Source organism: Gossypium arboreum, chromosome 4, assembly GCF_025698485.1.
Source record: "Gossypium arboreum isolate Shixiya-1 chromosome 4, ASM2569848v2, whole genome shotgun sequence".
Taxonomy (NCBI): Eukaryota; Viridiplantae; Streptophyta; class Magnoliopsida; order Malvales; family Malvaceae; genus Gossypium; species Gossypium arboreum.
In genome coordinates, this window is record NC_069073.1 from 80,927,403 (window position 1) to 80,945,409 (window position 18,007).

Genomic DNA, 18,007 nt, shown 5'->3' on the forward strand with positions numbered 1-18,007 from the left:
TATTCATTTGTTCTTTTGACCGAAACTTAAGAAAAGAAAAGAAGAAAGAATAAAAGCTAGGGTCAGGCCTATTTGGAGCTCAATCAAGGTTCGATTTCTTGTCGGTTTTTGATAATTTCTATGTTTTTGATATCGTTGCTTAGTAATCTTCAAAACCCAAGCTTTGATTTTTGAGTTTGATGAATATTTTGAGTTGTGCAATTGTTGATATCTTGTGATTTTTATTTTTGATGATGAAATATGAAAGATATGTTTTAGATTAACATATTTTGTATTGGAGTTTTTAATGATTTTGAGTAATTAGTACTAAATTGCAAAAATAATAATTTGAGGGAATAAAATGTGAAATTGATAAAATTTATGGACTTGTATGAGTATGCGTACCATTCGGCCTAACATGGGTGTTGTTAAATTTTGTGTATTTTGTGTTTTGTGCAATAGGGACTAAATTGTAAAAATTGTAAATGTTAGGGATAAAATGGAAATTTGCCTATTTATGTGTTTTTGGACTAAATTGAATGAAAATATGTTTGAATGAGCTTAATTTGAATATGTTTAGATCAAGAACCAAAGAAATTAGATTTGGACCGGGAAAAAACGAAAGTTGTCGTCTAGCAGCCCCGTCTCGTTTTACAACATCCGAGCTAAGTTTATAAGCAAATAGGCATGCATAAATGTAGTTAAATGTTAAGTAGATATGCTGGTATATAATGTATGAATTTATACATGTAAATGTCGAATTTGTAAAAGCTTAGTAACTATGTTCGAGCATTCGTTTTGAACGAGATATGACGTCCGAAAGCCCCGTGTGAAGCTTAAGAATAGCTAGGATACATATGTCATGACATAGGATTCCGATATATGTGTGCGAGTAAGACCATGGCATTGGTTTGTAATTTTCGATATGTGTTTACCAGTAAGACCCTGTCCGGGACAGTGGCATCGTTTTGTGGCTACATGTAAGACCACGTCTGGGACGTTGGCGTTGTACAATTTATGTGATTATCCGAGTGTCCTATCCAATTCTGAATGGTTCATCGGGCAAAGGTAATCGTGTACGGATTGTATGATACGAGCTAAATGGTCAGGTATGAGTTAGTTTGATAATTAACAAAAACAAGATAAGTGTATTCGACCTATTGCACATTATTGAATAAGTGTAAATTTTGTGTATGTGTAATTATGTATATTCGGTTATGTGATTAAAATATGTACTTGAGACTATATTATGATTTATGAGTTTATGAGTTTACGAGCATGTGAACTAAGAACCTAGTGGTTATTCGGTCTTCAAGGTTAGATAATAATTTGTAAATTTTGATCATACAAGCAATTCGGATAAAGTGATAATACAATTGCATACAAGTGTATACGGTTATATATAGTAACATAGATGTATTCGTGCCTAGAATTAAATGTGAATTGATACAATAATTCTAGTTTAATTTTGTTAAGTTGAGTAGTCAATGACTTGTTGATTTGCTTATGACTTACTAAGCTTTGAGAGCTTACTCCTTGTTTTATGTTTACTTTGTTTTATAGATTTTGAAGTCAAGCTACAAGTTCGGGGATTGTCAGCCAAGCTCATCACATTATCTACTGCTTTGGTACCTTCAAACTAACCTCAAGTTTTGGCATGTATAGGCTAGTTTTAGAGTTAGTTATTTTGGAAATGAATGTCTACTTAAGCCATGCGAAAATGGCTAAATTCTTAAGTTGGTTTTGGATGTGTTTTGGTTGAGGCTATTTCTCTCTATTTGAATACGATCATGCATGATCATGGTATGAGCTCATTAGGGTTAACGTGTTGTGAGTGAATCAAACTTTAGCTAACATTATGTATGTTTTGTGCGTTGAAATAATTGATGAATTGGGCAGCAACTACGGTTAATTCGATTATAGCTTTTGCACGAGTACAAACTTATATATATAAACGGTTGTTACATTTTTTAAAGTATTTTTCTATGCGTTGGTACCAGGGAATATTCGGCCACGTCCTAGTGTGAATTGGATTGATTTTGTTACAGGCTTTATGTGTTATGTATGGTTGCTTGGCATGGCTCACTAATGATTTATATTTTGATAAACTGTTTGTCATATGAGTTGAGTATTCGGCCATGATGGTTAGGTTGTTCTGAAAACTATGTTATATATATGTGAGATGATTATAATGGATAATGTGTAAGAGTAATTTCGGTTTGTTAGATATGCGGTACGTGTATGACTAAATTGTACAAATATGATGCATTGAAGATACCCTATATGACCGAATAGGTAATTACATTGTTGGTGGTGTGTACGTATTTATATTCAAGGTAGCTTGATATGTGAAATGGGTGTACCTTAGTTATGATATGTGCCTCAAGTGATGATTTGAAATAATTAGGTACATGGTTTGGTTTCGTTATTGAGTATAAGGGTTAGGTGCTTTAAAATGTCTTTGTTGCTTGAAATGATTAAACAAAAATTATTAGTGGATTACTTATAATTAATATAGTACATGAACATATTTGTCCAATTGGTAATGATTAAAAATGTCCCACGTATGCATGCTTTATAAGTTATATGATATGTAATATTTAACCTTATATTTCGAATGTACTCAAGTATTTTATTTGTGCATTGGCCAATTAATTTAAAGTATAATATGTGATAATCAAGGTTGTAATATAAATGCTTGGTATTATATATGAAATATGGTTAGTGTAATTTTGCAAGTACTTAAAATTTTACTACATATAACTTTGAGTTTTCATTGACCTTGTATCATGATTTAAATCATGTGTTTAATGCTTAACATATTCATGTTTTAGTTGAGCGAATATTACATACGTATATACGTGAGTGTGCTAAATTTAGCAACTTGTCCGAAATATCTAGTAACCCTATTCCGGCGACAGTTATGGGTTAGGGGTGTTACACAAGGTATGCAGACACGACACACGATGAACAATTCCACATTGTTGAAGATACAAGTCGAAAGATCAAAACTCGCCACCTCCATCAGTTTGAAGTTGCTTGAGTTTAAAACCTAATTGTAGCTCAACATATTTCTTGAATGACATAAATGTAGAAAAAGCATCAAATTTCTTTTTAAGGAAATAGATCCAAGTGTGCCGAGAGAATGAATCAACAAAATACAAGTAGTATTGATAACCAGAGGAGTAACAAGGAGTTGGCCCCTATATATTAGCAACCACAAGTTCTAAGAGAGCAGTATACACGAAATTAGAGGAACCAAAAGGCAATTTGTTCCTGTTCCCAAGTTCACAAGCATTCCACAACAAGTAATTCTTACGTCTAGATACTCTAATATTACAAGTATTTAAAACACTACTAACAATATCATGTGATGGATGGCCCAATCTTCGATGCCACCTGTCAAACCTAGCATCTGACCCCTACTATTGAAGAGATCTGTACGAGATGGACTTACATCATTAAAAGTGAAGTCAGATTTAACACTATCAAATTGATACAGCCCATTCAATTCATTTCCGCAAAGCAACGTCTGACGATTCTTCAGATCCTTGACATAACAGTTCGAATGAAACTAAAAAAATACACAATTGTCCTTTGCAAAATTAGAAACAGACAATAAATTCTTACTAATATTAGGAACATACAATACGTCGTTAAGCAACAATAGACTAGAATCATTAGCTAAGATAGTCGAACCACCAACTTGCGTAATAGTTATAGAGAGACCATTACCTATAATGACCTTACCTTTTCCATTGTACAAACAAGCATCTGAAAGTTTCGCCGAGTCACTTGTCATGTGAGCAGTGGTACCACTGTTTGGATACCACATCAGATCTACAATTGTAGAAGGACTAGAAAGCACAGGTGACCCAGCTGATTTCATAGTGTGACTGCCCATTAAAAAAGATGACTGAAATAAAAGATGAGATTGATGATACATACAGTCAGAATCATAAGCAGAAGAACCACGTGATGTCTGGTCAACGGCAGAAAGCATGTGAAACTGATGACTTGGGCCACGGTGAATTAAATCCATTTTAGAAATTGAAGGCTGGATCTGACGAAGTGGACCACATGCTGCTAGATTAGAAGCATAGTAAGGAGACTGCAACATAGACTAATGTGATCCACCATCCGCACAACACATATATGCAATAATGGGCTTTTGACCCACATGAGAGGCATATCCAACCCAACTAGAACACTCGCTATCATCCCTCATACCATGGTTTTCCCCTTCACCGTCAGACACTGAATCATACCTATAGAAACATCTCTGAGCAAGATGCCCAAACTTCCCACAAATCTGATATTGAGGTCTTGCACTACCACCACATCGTCCTCGACCTTGACCATGATAAGAATTATAAGATCCTCGTGACAAATGAAACATACCTGGCGGTGGTTGTTCGGCATATGATGGAACTTCTTGTGCTGAAATAGTCTTATTCACCATCACAACATTCACTGAAAATGACACCTAAGATAAATGCCCTTATTGCCGAGCCTCAGCTCCCAGAAGAGCATTTGTGACACCTTGTAGATTAAATGGCACTCTGCTCGTAGTGATAATCAACACTACGTGATCAAACTCTGGTAATAAACCATTCAAATAGTAGATTGTTGTTCTTCCATTGTTACTCGTTGACCACACCCTACCAAGGAATCACAGAGATGCTTGATTTTCGCAAAATAGGCAACATGGACAACATATTTTTCCAAACATTATGTAACAATGACTGTTAGAGCATGGCCTTAGTGGTTGAGTGAGACCCAAAGATACGCATATGAGCCTACCACAACTCACAAGATGAACCAAAATTCCTAACTAATTGATTATGCAACGATGGACTAATAGTCAAAAAAGCCATGTTGCAAGTCTGGAATCCTGTTGTTCATAGCGTACATACAAAGGATTCTCAACAGAGATACCATCTTCATCAACAACTTCAGTGCCCTGAATTTTGGGCCTAGAAGTTTTGGGTTTTGAGCATAGGGGCAATGAGGTGGTGGCACTTAAGTGATTAGTTGTGCGCTTTAGTGACAGAATGGGGCTGCTGGTCTGGTGGATAAGTGGAGTGTTAGTGTACCTTGAGGTTCTGGGTTCTAGTATTGGGGTATGCATTTTAGAGAACCTTTTTATTTTTGATTCATTCTTTTTTAGTTAATAATTATAGGTAATTATAATTTTTAAATTTTGTGTTAAGAAATTAGATTATTATTTTTATTTTTATTTTTATTTCTATTTTTGTTATTTTTTGGACGTTCTTGTCTACTCTTCTCCTCTCCCTCTTCTTTTCTTTTTGGGAATCTTCGATTCTAACTTGGGGTTTCAAGATTTTCGCTCCTCTACCGTCATCTCGGATCGAAATAAATAGGTGTGGGATTCTAAACTAATCTTCTACTTTCTGTTTTGATTTCCTTTCCTACTTCAATCGATTGCATTTTGATTCGCGAGTCCCTTTCCCTACGACTTTTTACGTTAATCCTTCGTTTCTGAGCCTTTAGATGATAGGAGTGCTGAGAAATCACCCTTTTTCGATAGGGTGAGGTTTTGAGATCATTTCAGAGGCAAAAACATAGGAAACGTGGCTGACTCAAGGTGGTTTCGTGGCCTTCTCGATGACCACATGGGCATGTACTGAGGCACACAGTCATGTGGATTTGGAAAATTAGGGTTCCAGGCCAAATTAGGTGCCACACGACTGTGTGGCCGATTTGGGAATTTTTGTCAGAAACCACACAGGCATGTCTCATGGGAACATGGGCCTGTGGGTTCGGTAATTAGGGATTCTGAGTTTTGGGGTCACATAGTCGTGTGACAGATTTGGAGATTTTAGGGTTCTCACACGGGCTTGTGTTTCAGGATATACCGTCGTGTAGTAGATTTGGGGCCTAGGGATTCTACACGGGCGTGTGTTGTGCGACACACGACCGTGTCTGATTGCCACACTGGGGTGTAACACCTTCACACGGCCGTGTCTGCTCTGCTTCTGAAATTAGTGGATTTGGATAGTGAGTTACACGGCCTACTCCCACGGCCGTGCCTCTGTACCATACGGACATGTGCCTATGTCACATGGCCTTGTGCTACTCCTTACATGAGAGTTTGGACACCTACATGGCCTGGACTGCTCCACACAGCCGGAGCACACGGGCGTGTGGCCCTAGCTTGCCAAATACTACATTTACGTCTATTTGTTCTAACCCCTCAACTAAGATTACTTAGGGTGATTACGACTCTATTCTGACCTCGATTTATGTACTTTTTGTGATTGAAGTGTGACATGTTAGGTACCGAATTTGAGTGCACAAGTGTGCTTGTTTCTGTAACTGATTGATCGATTGCAAGCGATTGTTTCTGAATGTCTGTCTGAGATTGTGTTCTGAACTGGTGCATAGGTATTCATACATTTGCATGCATTCATCTGCATAAACCTTTTTGGGTGGGATTTTGAAGAGAAGGGAGATTTACAATTTGGCAGTTTAACTGCATTCTACAGTCCCAATTCCCAGAGGGTCGTGGATGATTTGACTGTACTACAAATTTTCGCACTGCACTATACATTAGATACATCAGCATCACTGTGTATTGTTATTATCTGATCTACTAGTTTTACTATAACCCATCGGTATAGCAGTTTACCGTATTGCATTGTACCGCATGTACGTTAGCTACGCTACGTACCTTTATCTGATCTGGCGAAACATATCGCACGATCAGACAATGTTCACCGCATTGCACGCAGACAAACTTATACACTAGCTTTGCTGCGTAATATATGTGACTAGTAGTCTATCTGCATTCAGATAGCCCTAATTCCCAGAGGGTCGAGGGCAGTCCCAATTCCCTGAAGGTCGTGGACGATGTAGATGATCATCATTGCTGGGCAAACCGGGATGACATCGTATGGATGGGTTGATTAAATCCCCATAGGGGGTATAAGGTTGGATGGGCTTTTTGAGGTCCTAATTGGAGTGAAGGGATGAGTGGGTCGATTATATTCCCACATGAGGTGTAAGGTTGGACGGAGATAGTGTGTTGGTTGGATGGGTGGGTTGTTTTATAACTCATTCACACTGATATGCATTTGACTGAATTTGTTTGATTGAATGTTACTGTTACTGTGTAACTCCAATGTCTGGTTGATCTGATTGAATGAACGCGTGTGTGATAGAATGTATTTGAGTATTCACTTGAAAGGCACACATTCCTGATAGTAATCTGTGTATTTAACTGTTACTGTACTAAGTTGGGCTAAAGCCCCAAACTGAGACTAATAACGACTCTGAAAAGGGCGTAAGCCCAGATTGTGACTGTTGAGAACTACTGTTACTGTGTTTGACAGAGCCATATGACTGTAAAGTTACATATGGTCTGTATTTGATTTAGTCGGTTTGTAAGTATGATCTATCTTCGAACTGCTTCTAGTTTTCGGATTTTTTTCTCACTTTTGAATATTTGTTCGATCTCTCACTGAGCTCGAGTAGCTCACCCCCTCTTCTGTTTCCCCTTTCAGGTACAGTTCTGGATTCTGGACACTGGATTCAGTACGCAGAGGTCTCGGATAGTCTTGGTGGATAAACTATGGGTTTTTTTTTTAAATTTCAGTTTTATTCATTATTCAGTTAAAGTTTAAACTGTAAGGATTTATAGTGTTGTGGTACAATTTTGATTTGTGTCTATATTCGTATAATTTGAACTGGTTTTACATTGTACTTTATTTTAAGATTTGTATTGATTTGTTAATAAACATTTTAAATGATTTAGTTTGATAAGATAAAATGTTTTGCAAATTTTTCTGTCCTACGATCACTTCGGTGATCAATGTAGCATTCTAACTCAGTCTAGACTTCTAGGCCAGGTTGGAGGTGTTACAATAGCCATTCTTGGAGGAATAGGAATCGTCTCCTCTAGAAACATTTGTAAGTGATGAATCTTAACAACCAATAGCACATGCTGTTTCCAAGCCAAGAAGTTCTCATTATCCACCAAAACGGCCACCTTCTGTGATGCAAAAGCCAAAAACTTATTCATTGGTAATTCCATCAATGCCATAACTAACATAAAAACCTCTCAAGAAAAAAATATACTTTAATACCATATTACAAACTCATGAAAGAATGAATCTATTCATCAAAGTTAACTTTACACTATAGCAGCTATACATTATATAACAACAGAACTCTCAACTGATTTACAACAATACTCTAACAGAGTTTAACAGACCCTAACTAATATATTTACTCTAACAGCATGTTGGGTCAACATATCTTGATTCTTACTTGCATATTTTCAAGGATTTTGAGTACCAAATCACGAGATTATGAGTGAAAAGATTGGAACAAACAATATTAGTTTACAAGAGTAATATACTTGTCTTACTTAAAGAGTTTATGGTTTTGAAGAAGTTAAGGTCAAGCAATGACTCTTTTGAAGGCCTTTAATATTATCATGTTTCCTTATTTGAAGATATTTGTTTTTTAAAAGATTATATCAAGAATATCTCAACCATTTCATTTTATATTAAAGACTATATCGAAGATTAATTTTTGAAGAGAGGGTGATTCACATTTATTCAACTTTTTCAAGCCATTAAAAGTTTGTTGAAGTAAAGGTTTCTCATTGTTTTTTTTTTATTAAAGAGATTGAGAGAATGGTTTTTTTGGGATCTCGCTAGGATTTTTAACTAATATGAGGTCAGCATCCACTAACAACAATTGCTATGTATTATCAATTGGTTAGGCTTGTTTGCATAAGCACATTTCGTACAGTTCACAAAAGATTATGAATCACTTATTTGAAGGTTTTTTTTTTCATGTCCTTGCTACAATGATGTAATTTTATGTTTGGCTTGGTGTTTTGACTTCATATAAAAGAGGGCTTGTAGGAGTGTAATGCTGCCAAGTTGCTTTTTTTTTTTGTATTTTCAGTTTTTTATTATGGTTAGATTTTGAGCTCTTGTTTTGTAATGCTTTGTTGATCTTCTTTCACTAACCTCTTGGTTAGTGTAGACACTCAATTTTGCCCGGCCCATTTCAGTATTTAAAATAATAAACCCCAAAAAATAAAAATAAAACAAAGTCCAAGTCCAGTACAAAATTACAAACATATAATTTGGCCCAATCAAAATAACCCATTACTTGAAAAGATTTAAAGTCCATCTATAAGCTTGACTCATATGGAAATATAATCTTTAAGGATATGCAATCTTAGATATGATACAATCTTAGATATGATATGCAATCTTAGATATGATATGCAATCTTGAAGATATGATCTTGTAATCTTGGAGATTTAATTTGTAGATATCCTTTAATCTTAGCCGTTGATGTAATTGATCTGTACCGATGGATTTGGGGAGGCTCAACTATAAATAGAGGCCTCTCCATTCATTGTAAATCACTTGAGTTTTGGGAAGCAATAAGAATTCTTGAGAGCATTCACTCAAATTTCTCTCCCTCTTGCGTTCTTACTCTCTGTGGTTTGTTCTTATTTTATTCTTCGTTTATCTTAGTTTTTCAACATTTTTTTATTTTAATTTCTTCATTTTTCAAATATGTATATTTATTACTATCTTTTATACATTTGATTATGTATTTTATATATTATAATATTTAACCTTTTATATAGTTTATTTTCAAATATATATTTTCTATGCATGTATATATATTATATTATATATCATGTATATCGATATTTCATCTATTATATTATTTATGTTTCACATTATTCATTCTATTATTTATAATTCTAAAATTTGTAAATTATCATTATTAAATATCATATTTTTTTGTATTGTATGTATATTTTGTTAACAATTACTCACTTTATTTTATATTTTTATATATACTAATTCTTTTATATATTTTTATATTGTATATATCATTTATGTATTAAATGTTATTTTACAATTATTATGTGATGTTGTATTTTATGAACATGTACATTGATATTATATTACTATTTTTTTATATATCATGCATCATTTTTAAATTAATTATTACTTTGTATGTTTGTATGTTTTGCTTATTCATCTTCAATATATGCTATGTATAGCTTTATACGTATATTGTTAAGATTTGCTATATTTATTATATGTATGTATCTAACGTATGATTTTTTGTTATTGCTAACATATTGTTTAGATGCATGTTTTATTATTGCAATATTCTTTCTTATATGTTACAATGTGTATGATTCTTTACATATCAATAAAAAAGAGATTCCAAAGTTTTCAAATAAAAAAGGCAATGCTTGGTATTTGGAAGCTTGAGAAAGGTGGTGCCCTAACTTCTTGGGTTGCGACTTTTCTCGTTGAGTTCGAATAGTCAAGCACCCTTCTAAGTTTTTAAGGTTTTCAAAATATGAGCAACTGTCTTGGAATTTCAAAGCGTTGTGTCCTAACTTACTGGATATGGCGTTTTGTTGTTTCAAGATAGGGATTTTCAAAAAAGGCTAGCTGAGTTTCGAATGTCTTAAAAATATTGCATCCTAACTTATTGGATGTGATATTTTGATTCATTTGATACAAGTGAACTGTAATTTTTTTTAAGGGGATTACATCTTAAAACTTTCAAATTTCCGACATTAAAGACACTTGATAATCAATTAGGTACCAATTTTTGGGCGTTACGAGGGTGCTAACCCTTCCTCGTACGTAACCGACTCCCGAATCCGTTTTCTCAACTTTCGTAGACCAAAACTAATGATTTTAAAACAAAATGTTTTAAAGGTGATCCAATCACACCTAAAAGATTGGTGGCGACTCTTGTTCTCGTTTTTCTTAAAGTTGATTCGCATTTTCCAAAACTCGATTTAAAAATGGTTTCGACAGTTAGTTTTCCATTTTGGGTTTTAATAAAATTTTATTTTGATTGAGAAAAAAAAACTTATTTTGTTTAGTTAGGAATTTAGTTTTAGTGCATATTTGTTGTAAGTAAATTGTTTTTATTGATTAATTTACAACTAAGATTCAAAGGAAGAAAATATTTGTGGGTGAGTGATTTAGATATTGTATAGGAGTGAGTTGTACTTAAATCATGTCTTGCACAAGTTTAATTATAGTAGATTACTCTTTAGGCAAAATCCTGTGAACATATAAATTTTCTAAACTGTGTAAATAAACTTTTAGTGTTCGTTTTTATTTTTCCAACAATAGTTACTTAATTCAGTTGTAATTTAACGTATATCTAACAGGCAAAAATCAACAATCTTTAACATCCTTTGGTCAAAGGTAGGAGATATATATTGAAGCATGATTTAGTTCTCCTATGAAAATATTCACAAAGAACAGAAAATTAAAAGATTTACATATCAATGCATTAGATTTGTTCTCTTAGCTCGAAAGTGAATGCACTCTAATGTATTAAGATGAGCTGGTAAAATTCTATACAAGAATTATGGTCAATTGAATTTTAGAGCCAGATGAACACCTTTGCAATATGATACAAACCTAAGAGGATTTGGAACATCAATAAACTTGCAACTCATTTTTTGATGGAATCCGAGAATTTCTTGATCATCAATCAATTTTAAGTTTTATATTACTTAAAATTTTATTTAAGATATTATATATTTATTCATTCCTTTAAAAGAGTTTAGGTTATATAAGACTTGTAAAATTAAATATTTAATTAGTTGTAAGAGTTTTTTTTATTTCTTGTTTATTTATTAAATAGAGTTTGGCTATAGCTATAATTACTAGTGTTGAATTTTATGTAATTTTTTAAAGATTTTATATTTCTTTTAAACTTTATTATGCAAGTACTTATATAAAAAAAAGGGGGCTTGGCTAGTCGAATTAGGGAGAGATTTGAATGAAGTTGAACTTTTTTTCCTTTTATTTTGTGTGAAGCTAGTTTATTTAAGAGTTGAGTGATTCTTCTCTTGTTCTCTAATTATCGACATTTCTTTTATATTATGATCTTAGAAATGTCAATAATCAAGAAACAAGAGAAAAATCACTCAACTCTCAAAGAAAACAAATTAAAAATGAAAGATGGATTGAGAAAATCATTTGGATTGTGGAACTAAAGAGAAAGATATCAAGTTGAAGCCTTTAAAGAAAAAACCCCAATAAATTCAATTAATTGCTTTAGTTAACCTCCAAGACAAGGTCCTTGACAAATTGAAGCATAAAGAACTCCCACCAATAATCTTGAATAAAATTGAGTTGAGAGAACTTCTAAACAATAATAAGGACAAATCATGCAAATAAACTTATATTGAATGATAAGCAAAATCTAAGTACAATAGGCATACTGAGTGAACAAAAAGCAAACTCCAAAAAGCATACTGAGTGAACAAAAAGCAAACCCCTAGTTGAAGAGAAACACTTAAAATCGCTTGGTCAAGAATGATTATTAAATGTTCAATTTCTTGGAGAACAAAAGTAAAATCCCTCGTTAAATTGCATCTATTTTAGTGTTATTTAAGTATATATTTTTTTTAAAAATTTATTTTCAATTTGTTGAGAAATATTTATTTTGATGTTTTTAGTATTTTTGATGGTTTATATATTTTTTAAAATTATATAAAAATAATATAAAAATTAATATGGGCAAGACAGGTCGGGCTCGAGTTTTAACATTTTTATTCGGGCCGGGCTTGAAAAAATTTTAGACCCATTTTTCGGGTCAGGTCAGGCCGGGCCTGGGCCTAGCAAACTGGTCTAAATTTTTAGTTGGGCTCGACCCGAACCCAGTTCGGCCCGGCCCATACACACCTCTAATTCTAAGTGTTTGCACAAAAAATTGCAAAGGAAATAATGAAAATAAAATTTCACTAAAATGGCTTGAAATTTTCAAAATCTTGAAAAAAAACTTACAACTAGAATTCACTACAGCAAAATAAGTTTTTAGCGGCGTTTTTTTGGCCTTATAGCGACGCTTATAACTGTTTCAACTCTTCAATAAGTAGCTGTATATAAATGTCAATATCATTCCCGGGACCTTTCTCTCTAGAGATAATCATAGATAAAATAAAAAAAGATTAATTCATGCAAATCGACGAAAGCAAATTGTAAGGAACAAACACTACAGACCAAGTACTGTACGAAATACTCATAATTTTAAAAGGATTAAATCCATTAGATGCTAGCCCAAGCCTCAAATTATGAGCATCGCTTGAAAAGCTTGGAAGTCTACTGTTAAATGATTTCCAAGCTAAAGAATCCGTAGGATGCCTTCATAATCCATCATCGGTTCGTTGATCATGATGCCACCTCATAGACTCAGCTATCTTTGACGACATAAAAAGCTTTTGAAGCCTTGGTATTAGTGGAAAATATCGCAAAATCTTTATTGACTTCTTTCTTGATTGTGCCTCACATTCATCCTCATTCACATATTCTGCATTCCTATTCATCCAACGAGATTTACCGTAAACATGACAAGACTGTTGGTTTTTCTAATTACCCCAATACAACATGCAGTCATTTGGGCAAATATAAATTTTTTCGTACCCAAGGCCTAAATCCTTTATCAGTTTCTTCATATCTTTACATGAATGAGAGATTTTTGCAAACGGAAACATATCTCTCAAAAACTTTAACAGCAATGTAAAAGAGTTTCCGGTCCACCCTCCCAAACATTTTAAGTGAAAAAGATGAATGCAGAAGAACTGTTTTGAAAATACCGATCCCTTATAAAATTCTTCAATCATTTCATTAAGTAACTTGTAGAACTTCACCGCTTCTCCATTTGGCTCTTCATCAGGTGCACTTCTTTCCGTTTTGGTAAAAGCATTTCCATCAATATCACAATTATTGGATGCAATAATTTCAGGTGGAAATGATTGCAGGCCATGACTGTGCATAGTAAATGCATCCCACAGCATACCTTCTATGTTATCTTCTCTAACAGACTGAGGGTAAGTATTATGAGGATAAGCCGGATTAATCATTGAAGAGGTTCTACGAGGTGTACACTCTCCATGGAAAATTCATTTTTTATACCCCTGAATAAAGCCATCAACAATTAGATATTCGTAGACAACTTCATGAAAATGCCGATTGATGTTTTGCCACACTTCTTACACGGGCAACGAATCATATTCTCTTAGCTTGCATTTTGAAATGCAAAATTTAGAAAAGTTTGTACTCCATTTCGATAGTCATTGCTTACCCTTGACAAATCCGTCCAACTCTTATCCATTTCGTAGTTCTTGAAGTCTAAAGTCGACAATAAATTACAATTACTTAAGTGCTCTAAATAGATTTAAATCATGTCATTGTACTAAAATAGATAATATATATCAAGTATCTAATTATTTAAAAGTATATATATTAGTGACAACATTTTACATTTGGATACTCCAAATTCACTATAAGAAATTTATAAGAATAATTAAGAGTACAGAAAAACAATAGTGTTGCCTTAATTTCTAGGATTTTTATATATTTTGATCCAAAGTTTTATGTAAGTTATGATATAATATATATATTTTTATATTCACTAAATGTTAGAAATTACATTTTTATATTCTTTAAATGTTTATGTAAGTTATGATATAATATATATTTTTATATTCTCTAAATGTTAGAAATTGTATTTTTATACTCTTTAAATGTTTATGTAACTTATGATAATCATTAACTTTTATTCTTATTTTTCCTTTTATTCATTTACTGATTTTTTTTTTAATCTGGTTTGGAGATGGATCCAATTTGTAGTTATAAGTGGAACTAAGTTATGTAAAATCTTGCACAAACTATGATTTTATCATAACAACAGTATTTGAACTTCCATTAATCAATATATTGATAATAACTTCTTTTCAAGTTAAAAACTTGCTGTCTGTTTTATTTATTTAGTTTTAAATTTTAAAATCGATTAAATATTGCAACCATTTCTTATGTTTATGGCTTTGAAAATTGGCCTCAACTTTTTGCTTCGTTTTCATCATTGCAGAATTTACATTTGCATGTCAAATACATGATATTAATAAATAAAACTCAAATTCAACTTTGAAAAAAATACATGCACTTATTGTTCATGTAACTTAATAGACTAGTGATAATAACATGATATGGTGAACTTAATAGAGTAAATTAATTAATTATTCATAAAATAAATTTATTATGTTAAATTAAAAATAATAAAATAAATAAAAAGTAATTGAACATTTAAAATACAAAAAAAGAAATTTCTTGTCATCTTCCACATGTGGATCATACATTAATTATTTTATTATCTTATAAAAATAAATCTTATAGTGTTTTGAAATAATTTGTATAATATTTAATAAATTTAAATATCAAATTAGAAAAAAATTAAATACCAAATTAAAAAATATAAAATTCAATTATTAAAAAAAAAGAGTATAGATTAACTAAACGAACTCATTTTTCATTAAGTGATAAGTCACCCATCATTGTTTACTTATCTTTTCAATAGCTTTTCATTGGAAAAGGGTCTATGAAAATAATTAAACTAGAAATTAATCTCAACATGGGGAACAGTTTCATATAAACTAAGAACACCCCAAAATCAACTAAACTAAGAACTCCAAATATTTACTCTTGTTTCACTACAAACTAAGAAAAAACATGAGATTAGAACTAGATGAAAATGGCCAAATTCACATGCATTTAATAAACTAATTAATATTGTTGGATTGTGCGGTAAGGATTTAGATTTCTTAAGCATCATTTCAAGTTTCAACCTTGTAAAACAGTGTGGAAATAGCTTATTTTTGAAAATAAATCTGACCTAAATCAATTTCACATACACTAAAAAATTTTAAGATAAAAAAATCCAATTAGCTATGAACATATAAGAACTAAATTCTCAACTTACACAGAACTAATAACAAAAAATTTAACCTACAAACAATGATTTCATGCTCAATTCACTGCTCTAAAATATGAACAATTCTTAAATGAATACAATTGTAAAACAATTGGCCTTGGTTAGAACATTTTGGTCTTCCCCAAACATTTCAAGAACCCTGTCCATATATGGTTTTCTAATAGTAATTAATTAATACAAAATTGTCAGTTTTTTCTTCTTCTTTTTTTTTTTTTTTTTGTAAACACAAACCGAGCACAAATTACAAGCTTAATTATGAAGCAAAAAAATACACCTGCAAGCCCAAGCTAGAAGAAGAGAAAGGGAGGGCTGAATATGAGAGAAAACATACGTTGTTCAAACAAAACTAGAAGAAGAAAAACCTAAAGAGAAATAAGAGCTACTCTCCATTGGTGTTGAAGGGATCGTTTTATGCAAATCAGTTTCTAATTACTACCTCGTAGCAGGTAATGCAGCTTTGAACATTGTATATAAAGTACTAACTTTGGTTCAATTCTATTTCACGCTTTTTACTAACAGAAACTATTCATTTGTTTAATATATTCCTGTCTTCGTAAACAATTTCATAAACAAAATAACAAACAAAATATTTTAATTATTTTCTAATAAAATTTCTACCTTCCATTTATGCAGCAAAACCTATTGAAACAAAACTTTGTTCTAATCATCAATGGCCAACAAATGCAGTAAAACAGTTCACATTCTTTCCAATGTTGAGATAAAAAGCTAACATCGGTCAAAAGTTCAACTAAAACAAAATTAATAAAACAAAAAAAGAACTTAAACAGAACCATTCCTTTATTTTTCTTTATTTCCTTCTTGTTTACCAGCAATCAACCACAACACCAATTAACAAATAAAAAATGAAAACATAAAACGAAATTAATCAAATTAAAAAGGTGTGCGTGAGGGAGAGAATAATTTATTACCAGCTAGGAATGGAAGCAATTCATGTTGGAGAAAGTGACAAAAACCTTGTAAACCTTGCCTATCTAGAAAAACACATTGATTACAAAAGAGAAGTAAGTCGGCGAAAATCCCGAACACCAGAAAAAAAGAAACAAACAAGAATTAACAATTACCTCAAATCGAGAACAAGGAACAAATGAAATGATATATATCTCTGTACCAAAAGCAATCACCAATCTTTATCTTCTTCAACAAAATATCAATTTTGCGCATATATCGGGAAGGGGGAACTGATTTGGGGAAAAGAAATTGGGGAAAAATGAAAGGGATTTGGGAAAAAACTTTGGGATTTCGGGGAGGGGGAATTGATTTAGGGAAAAGGAATTGGGGAAAAAAGAAAGGGGTCTGGGAAAGAAACTTAGGGATTTCGGGGAGAGGGGGAACTGGTTTGGGAAAAGAAATTGGGGAAAAAAGAAATGAATCTGGGAAAAACATTTAGGGATTTCGAGGAGGAGGGAACTAATTTGGGGAAAAGAAATTGGGGTTTTGGGGCTAACAAAATGGCACCATTTCGTAAAAATTTAATACATATCCACATAGTTTATTAAAAAATGTCACTATTGCTAACCTTTTGCGACGTTTTTATAGTTTTACCTTTTTGTGGCGTTTATTCAAAAACATTGCTAATGCCGTACCTTTTGCAGCATTTTTCTCATAAATGTCGCTATTGTTTTACTTATTACGGCGTTTTTCAGTTAGCACCACTAATGTATAACCTTTGTGACATTTTCGGTCCAAACGCCACTGTTAAAAGCTTAATTTCCTGTAGTGATTCTAAGCATTCTTTCTTCAAGATTCTAGCTTGTTTATGCTCATTAAGGTCCTCCGAACTCTACCACAACCAAAATTCATGTTCTTGAACCAAGATTTCCAATAATTGATAACTTGATTTTCTTGAAACTTCAGTTATTCAAACCGTTCATATTTGTCCAATATTTGGTTTCTTGATTTTATTGAAACAAATATTGTAACAGTTTGTTTTTTAGTGGTGTCAAAAATAGTAGTTTCGGGGCCATAAATCTGATGAGTGTGTCCATAAATATTATTATTTAAATTTTATGAGTCTAATATTGTAACACCCCAAACCCGGCCTGGACATTATGGCTGAATCTGGCAATGCCACATGAGAGTGTTTTTGAAAATGCATTGACCTTTAAATCGTTCCAACTATTAAATTTTACTTAGTTCAGGAAATTGTGTTCTAATTGATTTGATTTAGAACATTTCTTTTACGCGGAAG

General features: G+C 32.5%; 1 long non-coding RNA gene across 2 annotated transcripts in view; it reads right to left on the bottom strand.

Annotated features, from left to right (window-relative positions):
- The window catches only part of LOC128291429 (uncharacterized), a 30,065-nt gene extending 12,752 nt beyond the window's left edge, over nucleotides 1–17,313 (bottom strand). Inside the window, exons 1-3 of one of the 2 annotated variants that reach the window (XR_008281207.1) lie at nucleotides 16,881–17,309; nucleotides 16,728–16,790; nucleotides 7,706–7,993 (exon numbers count right to left, since the gene is read on the bottom strand). This is a non-coding gene — a long non-coding RNA (uncharacterized LOC128291429). Of the gene's footprint in view, nucleotides 1–7,705; nucleotides 7,994–16,727; nucleotides 16,791–16,880 lie in introns of those variants that run through there. The other variant, XR_008281208.1, reaches the window with a different exon arrangement.
- Nucleotides 17,314–18,007: the final 694 nt, after the last annotated feature.